The sequence below is a fragment of the Chrysochloris asiatica genome, unplaced genomic scaffold (assembly GCF_000296735.1).
Source record: "Chrysochloris asiatica unplaced genomic scaffold, ChrAsi1.0 scaffold00032, whole genome shotgun sequence".
NCBI lineage: Eukaryota > Metazoa > Chordata > Mammalia > Afrosoricida > Chrysochloridae > Chrysochloris > Chrysochloris asiatica.
This window is the reverse complement of record NW_006408550.1, coordinates 14,620,193-14,626,345: the sequence shown is the minus strand read 5'-3', so window position 1 is coordinate 14,626,345 and position 6,153 is coordinate 14,620,193. Positions and strand designations below refer to the sequence as shown.

The following is a 6,153-nucleotide window of genomic DNA, read 5'->3' as shown; positions in this document are numbered from 1 at the left end:
TTTCAGTCTAGGAGCGGAGGTCCCTAGGACCATCAAGGGAGAAAAGCAGAGAGCGGGACCCTACCCAGAGAAGCAGTGATGCCTGAAATGGTGCCAGAGATGATGACGAGGAGTGATGGAGCAGCTGGAGACTTTAGATCCAGAGAGGGAGAGCGACTGTGTGCTGAAGACCTGGGGGCACGGGGAAGGATTGCATGGAGGGGATTGTAACCATGGCAATGAAAGGATATATAAGATAGAATGAATGTAAAACTAATGTTCTCCCATGTAAACTATCACATAATTCACAATAAAACATTTAAGAAAAAAAAGAAGAAAACTGTCATCCCTCTCCAGATTTCTGATTTCTCTCCAATTTTTCATTTCTATTTTTTATTTTATCCTGAGAGTTTATAACAGTAGATACAAAACAACCTCAGCAAGGCATTCAGTGCAACAGAAATAATTTACCTTTTCCTGGAACTTTGAATGCCCTGATATTCTTAACATTGTCTTACATGTTTACTCTCCTCCTTCAGGTTGGAAATGTAATCTGTTTAGGAGAAAAGAAAAATAGTAATGCAGTTCTGCTTGTTAATTTTAATCTAATGAATCAAAGTACATTCTCTAATCTCAACCTTTTGTTGTTTCTTTGATTAGTCCCAAGGCTGCAAGCACATTTTGTTGCCTTTGTCATTTTTCCATAGCTTGCGTTTGTTCTTTAGACTCCTTGAGACTATTCTAAATGATATACAAAAATATAGGACTTTTTTTTTTTTGGTCACAATTTGAGCTTGACAAAAAGATCTCTCTATATGTAGTACCGTGAATTTACTTGATATGTGTTTTCTATCCAGGTTTGGTGCTGTAGGACAAGCACTGGACTGTTCACCACAAGGTCAACAATTCAAACCCCACCAGCCACTCTTTGGAAACTTTACACAGGTCACTATGAGCCATAACCAACTTGATGGCTCTTAACAACAATCCATTGAAAATTTTGTTAACTTCCACCATATGATTGGGTGGGACCATGCAAACAGGGTATACAGGACTCTTAGGTCAGGATTGATTAGTCTTGGCATCCCACTAGGTTTCAAAGGCACCATCTCAGAAGCAGGGATAGATAATCCCATGAGCAGAGTTTGAGATTCTTTACCTGGAAAATCGGTGGCAGTACAGAGAGAGCAGCAGTAAGCTTTCAGCACATGGACTGCGTAAAACTGACAGCCTGTGGGCAGGAGGCTGGCATGCAGATTATGACTGTGAGACATTTACAGACGGGTTAAAGGAGCTTTGTAATACTTGCCCAAGCAGAGCAGGGCAGAGGTCAAGGACCGCATGGCTAAGAAACCGAAGACTAGAGGGAGGCATATCTGCAGTATGACAGAGAAGAGGTGTTCCTTGCTGGAGAACTGCTGCATACTGAGTTGTTTCGGATCCTGAATTGTACCCTGTTCATTTCCCTAATAAACCCTGTAATCCTAAATATTGTCTCTGAGTTCTGTGTGCCCATTGCAATGGATTATCATACCAAGTTGTGAAGCAAACAATGCTCTGGGAGGAATGGTTGGTGTCAGAATACGATAAAGAAGGTTAAAGGGTGGAGGTATATCTGATGTCTGCCTCACAGCAATTAGTCTTGGGTTGATTTCGTGTTTGATGCTCATTCCCTCTTGAGAATCCAGAGAAAGTCATACATGATCAGTATGCCGTTTTTGCACTAGGTTGTTGTTGTTCAATGCCATTGAGCTAATGCTAACCAATTGCAGCCTTGTATAGGACTTCCAAAGGAGCAGATGGTGGGTTTGAACCACAGACCTTGTAGTTAGCTGTCTAATGCTTATCCTACAGCACCACATCAGGACTATATTAGTAAATAACGTCTTTAAATTATCACACTATTTCAGTTCCAACTCTGGTAGCGTAGTGGTTACCAATCAGGCTGCAAACCGCAAGGTCAGCAGTTCAAAACTACCAGCTGTTCCGCAGGGGAAAGATGAGGCTTTCTGCACTCGTAAAGATTTACAACCTCGGAAACCCTTTACAGGGTCGCTATGAGTCGGAACCAACTCCACAGCAAACAACAACAACGCTGACTTGTAATACTTTAGATGAGTTTCTCCTGGTCTACACTATATAAGGAGCTCTGGTAACGTAGTGGTTACGAATCGGGCTGCAAACCTTAAGGTTAGCGGTTCGAAACTACCAGCCGCTCCGCGGGAGAAAGATGAGGCTTTCTACTCCCGTAAGGATTTACACCCTTGGAAACCCTGTACAGGGTCGCTATGGGTCGGAATCAACTCAACAGCACTTAACAACAACAACAACACTGTATATAAATAGAATAATACTCTATGCTCTGTCTGGCTTCTTTTGGTCAACCTCTCTGTGAGATTTATTCATGTTCTTGCATATAGCAATAAATTATTCATTGTCACTGCAGTACCATATTCCAGTGTATTCAGATAACAATTAAATTTATCTGTGCTGTTATTGATGAATATTTAACTTTTTTCATATTGTGGCCAATTCAAATAGTGCTGACATAAATATTCTTCTGTCATTTAAAGGTTATTCTAAGTTCAACTAATTTCTATATTTAATTCGTTGTTGTTGTTAAGTGCTGCCGAGTCAATTCTGACCCATAGCGACTCCTATAGGGTTTCCAAGGAGCAGCTGGTGAGCTTGAACTACCGAGCTTGCAGTTCAAACAACTTTGCAGTCTGACGCATTAGCCCACAGCACCACACCAGTTGCAACAATTGAGAAATAGACTTTAAAGCTATGTAATATATATTTACTATATTTCAGTGCACTTAAATCATTTCTTTTTTGAACTTTTTATTGTGATTTTGGTGAAATTTTGCAGAGAAAATTGCCTTTGCATTCAACAATTTGTGCCTATTTTGTTTTGTGATATTGATTACAATCCCCACAGTGTAATAGCAGTCTTTCTGCCTCCTCACTGTGCTCCTGGCTTCCATTTGTCCTTTTTTATCCATCCCTTCCTGCCTTCTGAGCTTTAGACCTGGGCAAATGCTGCTCGTTTGATCTCATGTGGTCAGCTGTTCTAAAGGAGTGCATACCTCCCTTGTGTCATTGTTCATCTTTCAATCATTTATTGTAATATGTAATTGTGTTACTATTATTTGCATGGTTTAATATGTTTGATGAAAATTGTTGCTAGACATGCAAATGTGAAATTAACCCATTTCTTGTTGTTTGTTGGTTCTTGCACTACTAGAAATACTAATACTCAATATGTATTTCTATTTATGAAATGTGTGGAACCACTTGGTGATTTTGTATGTCTGTAAATTCACCTAATAGGACACCTGTAAACTGTGATGTGTGCAAGATGTTGGAAACAAGTGAACAATTGAGTTCTACCATCATTTACAGCCAGAGTGTCTTTCATTAATCCTGATTTACCTCACATAATGTGGCAGATGCCAGGAAGAGTGTTAGTTGATTTGAAACATAATCAAATATACAACAACTCAATGAAGTCCATGTTGTTACCCTTATTTTACAGGTAAATAAAGCCTGGAGAAGTTAAGTGACTGACTCAAGCCCATATCCACACAAATAGTAACTGGTAAATCTGATGTATGAAGACAACAAGTTTATGCCTTTGCTTAGTACTGCCATGCTACACAGGCTATTGATACCAAACAAGTTCAAGAATAAGTTACAGAGGTAGGGAGGGGTGTGGAGACATGGAAGGCAGCCTCGGGCTTGTCATTTGTGTGCTGACCCGGGCCTCCCACGGCTTCGGCCAGGCTCTGGCCCCAGCTCTTGGCCTCTCTGCTGTCTCCTGGCTCAGTGATGGTCATAAGCGCCCGCAAAGATGAGGCGCTGCGGCAGTTGGAGGCAGAGTTGGGCTCCAGGCGACCTGGACTTCGCGTGATGCGAGTGCCCGCCGACCTGGGCACCGAGGCAGGCTTGCTGTACTACGCGAGCTACCCAAGCCCAAGGGACTGCAGCAACTGCTGCTCATCAACAACACAGGCACTCTTGGGAATGTGTCCAAAGGCTTCGTGGACCTGTGTGACCCAGCTGAAATGAGCAACTACTGGGCTCTGAACTTGACCTCCATGCTCTGCCTGACCTCCAGCATCCTAAAGGCCTTCCCTGAGAGTCCTGGCCTCCGCAGGACCTTAGTTAACATCTCATCCCTCTGTGCACTGCAGCCTTTCAAGGGCTGGACATTGTACTGTGCAGGGAAGGCTGCCTGTGACATGATGTTCCAGGTCCTGGCCACAGAAGAGCCCAGTGTGAGAGTGCTGAGCTATGCTCCAGGTCCCCTGGACACAGATATGCAGCAGTTGGCCTCTGGGGACCCAGAGTTTTGAGAAAGGCTGCAAGGACTGAAGACAAAGGGGGAGCTGGTGGACTGTGGAGTGTCGGCGCAGAAACTGCTAAGCTCGCTGCAAAAGGACATGTTTACATCTGGAGCCCATGTGGACTTCTATGATATATAAGTCCCTGTTCTTGGCTCCCTGGGCCTTCCTGCCCCTCTTGCAGACACCCCCTAGAAGGCTTATGCCCCCCACATCTTGCCACAATGCCATCACCAGCCCTGCCTTACACAGACAAATAGGCACACTCATGCTTGCTGTCATGCCTCCAGACACAGTCAGCTGTGAGTGCCCCAGGTGTACTGGGCTTCCTAGTTCTCAGGAGTCTGCGCTGTGTACCCTGGGTTATGAGGAGGCTTCTATAGGAGGTATGGGAAAGAGAAGTTATGGGTGTAAGTGTTCTCTATACCCAGGAATAGACTTTTTAGGTACAGAATGGGCAAAAAATAAAAATAAAAAAGGAAGCTGAAACATGGAAGAGAGGAGGTTGAGTCTCCTACCTATGACCAGCCCAGTGTGAGAGGAGAGAGTGATCTTGGGCCACAGAGGAGGGCCCATGTAGGCTCTCAGGTGACCTAGAGGAGAGGGGAACAGCATTAGTGCCTGCCATGCTGATGCCCTTGAACTTCTGTTAAATTCTGTGTCCTGTTCTGATTCCTCCTCTCCCAGGCTAGGGGATGGGCCCCTGAGGGTCTCTCTGTACATTCCAAAGGCAGATACAGATAAACTGTGGAATGTCCTTTGCAAACAAAAAAAAAAGAATAAGTTACAAAGAAAACAACTGCTACATAAATTATGATGTGTGCAACATTTTTCTTATCATCAACGTATGTGGTAATTAGGGATTAAGTAAGAAAGTTGTGCTAATGTACATACTTAGGAGCTTCACTCATCGTTTCTGACCTTGCCTTTAGGGGACAAAAGTGCCAGCAGGGATGAAATATTGAAAAGTCAGAAGTTGATGATCAATTTTGGGTTTACTGTGAAGCCCTGAATCCTTTACTTCACAATGTGAGCAAGGATAAAGTTAATGGTGTACGACTAATGGCATAAATTTCCAGCCACTACTTAGATATTTGCAAGCTTGTCACTAAACATTAGGTATACCCACCCTAACTGAATTTCTTATTCTCCATCACCAAATATTTCTTTACAGCCTTGTGCTTGATCATGATAGAAACATAGCAAATTGGACCAGTTTTGTGAAGTCCTTCTCTGCACTTCAGGTGGCTGATATGTACCAGGTTTTATATATCTAGTAAACCAATGGTGCCTGCTGTTATAGTTCTCCTGAATCTTGCTTCTACAGAATGACCGTGGGAGTTTCATCTAAGAAGTTGGTCATAATTTGCATGATATTCAGTAAAAATGAAAGAAATTTTCATTCCACCTATTTTATAGTTAATTCTCTTGGAACACCATAGTAGTAATAATAAAGCCAATAACTAACTAAATTATCTAAGAAACAACTGTAGAATATAAAAACAAAATGAAATTTGATAGATGTGATATGGGTTTTGGTGCTTAAGTTCAATGACATCACCCAGTAAGATTTAAAACAAAACAAACTTTTTATTGTGAATTGAGTGAAAGTTTACATCCAGATCATCAGTTTTACATTAGCCAAATCAGACACTTGGTTTCATCTCAATGCTTGCAATCCCCTCCCTGCAACAACAGTTATCCCATTCCTTCCTGTGGTTCCTGTTTCCAGTCCACCCACCTTCCCAACCCTTCTCAACTTTGTTCTTAGGTAAGTATTGCCCTTTTGAATTTGAATCATTGACCAAGAGACCATTCCACAGTGAGC

General features: G+C 42.5%; 1 pseudogene; it reads left to right on the top strand.

Annotated features, from left to right (window-relative positions):
• Positions 1–3,701: 3,701 nt before the first annotated feature.
• LOC102821768 lies at positions 3,702–4,466 on the top strand (annotated as a pseudogene).
• The last annotated feature ends 1,687 nt before the right edge of the window (positions 4,467–6,153 follow it).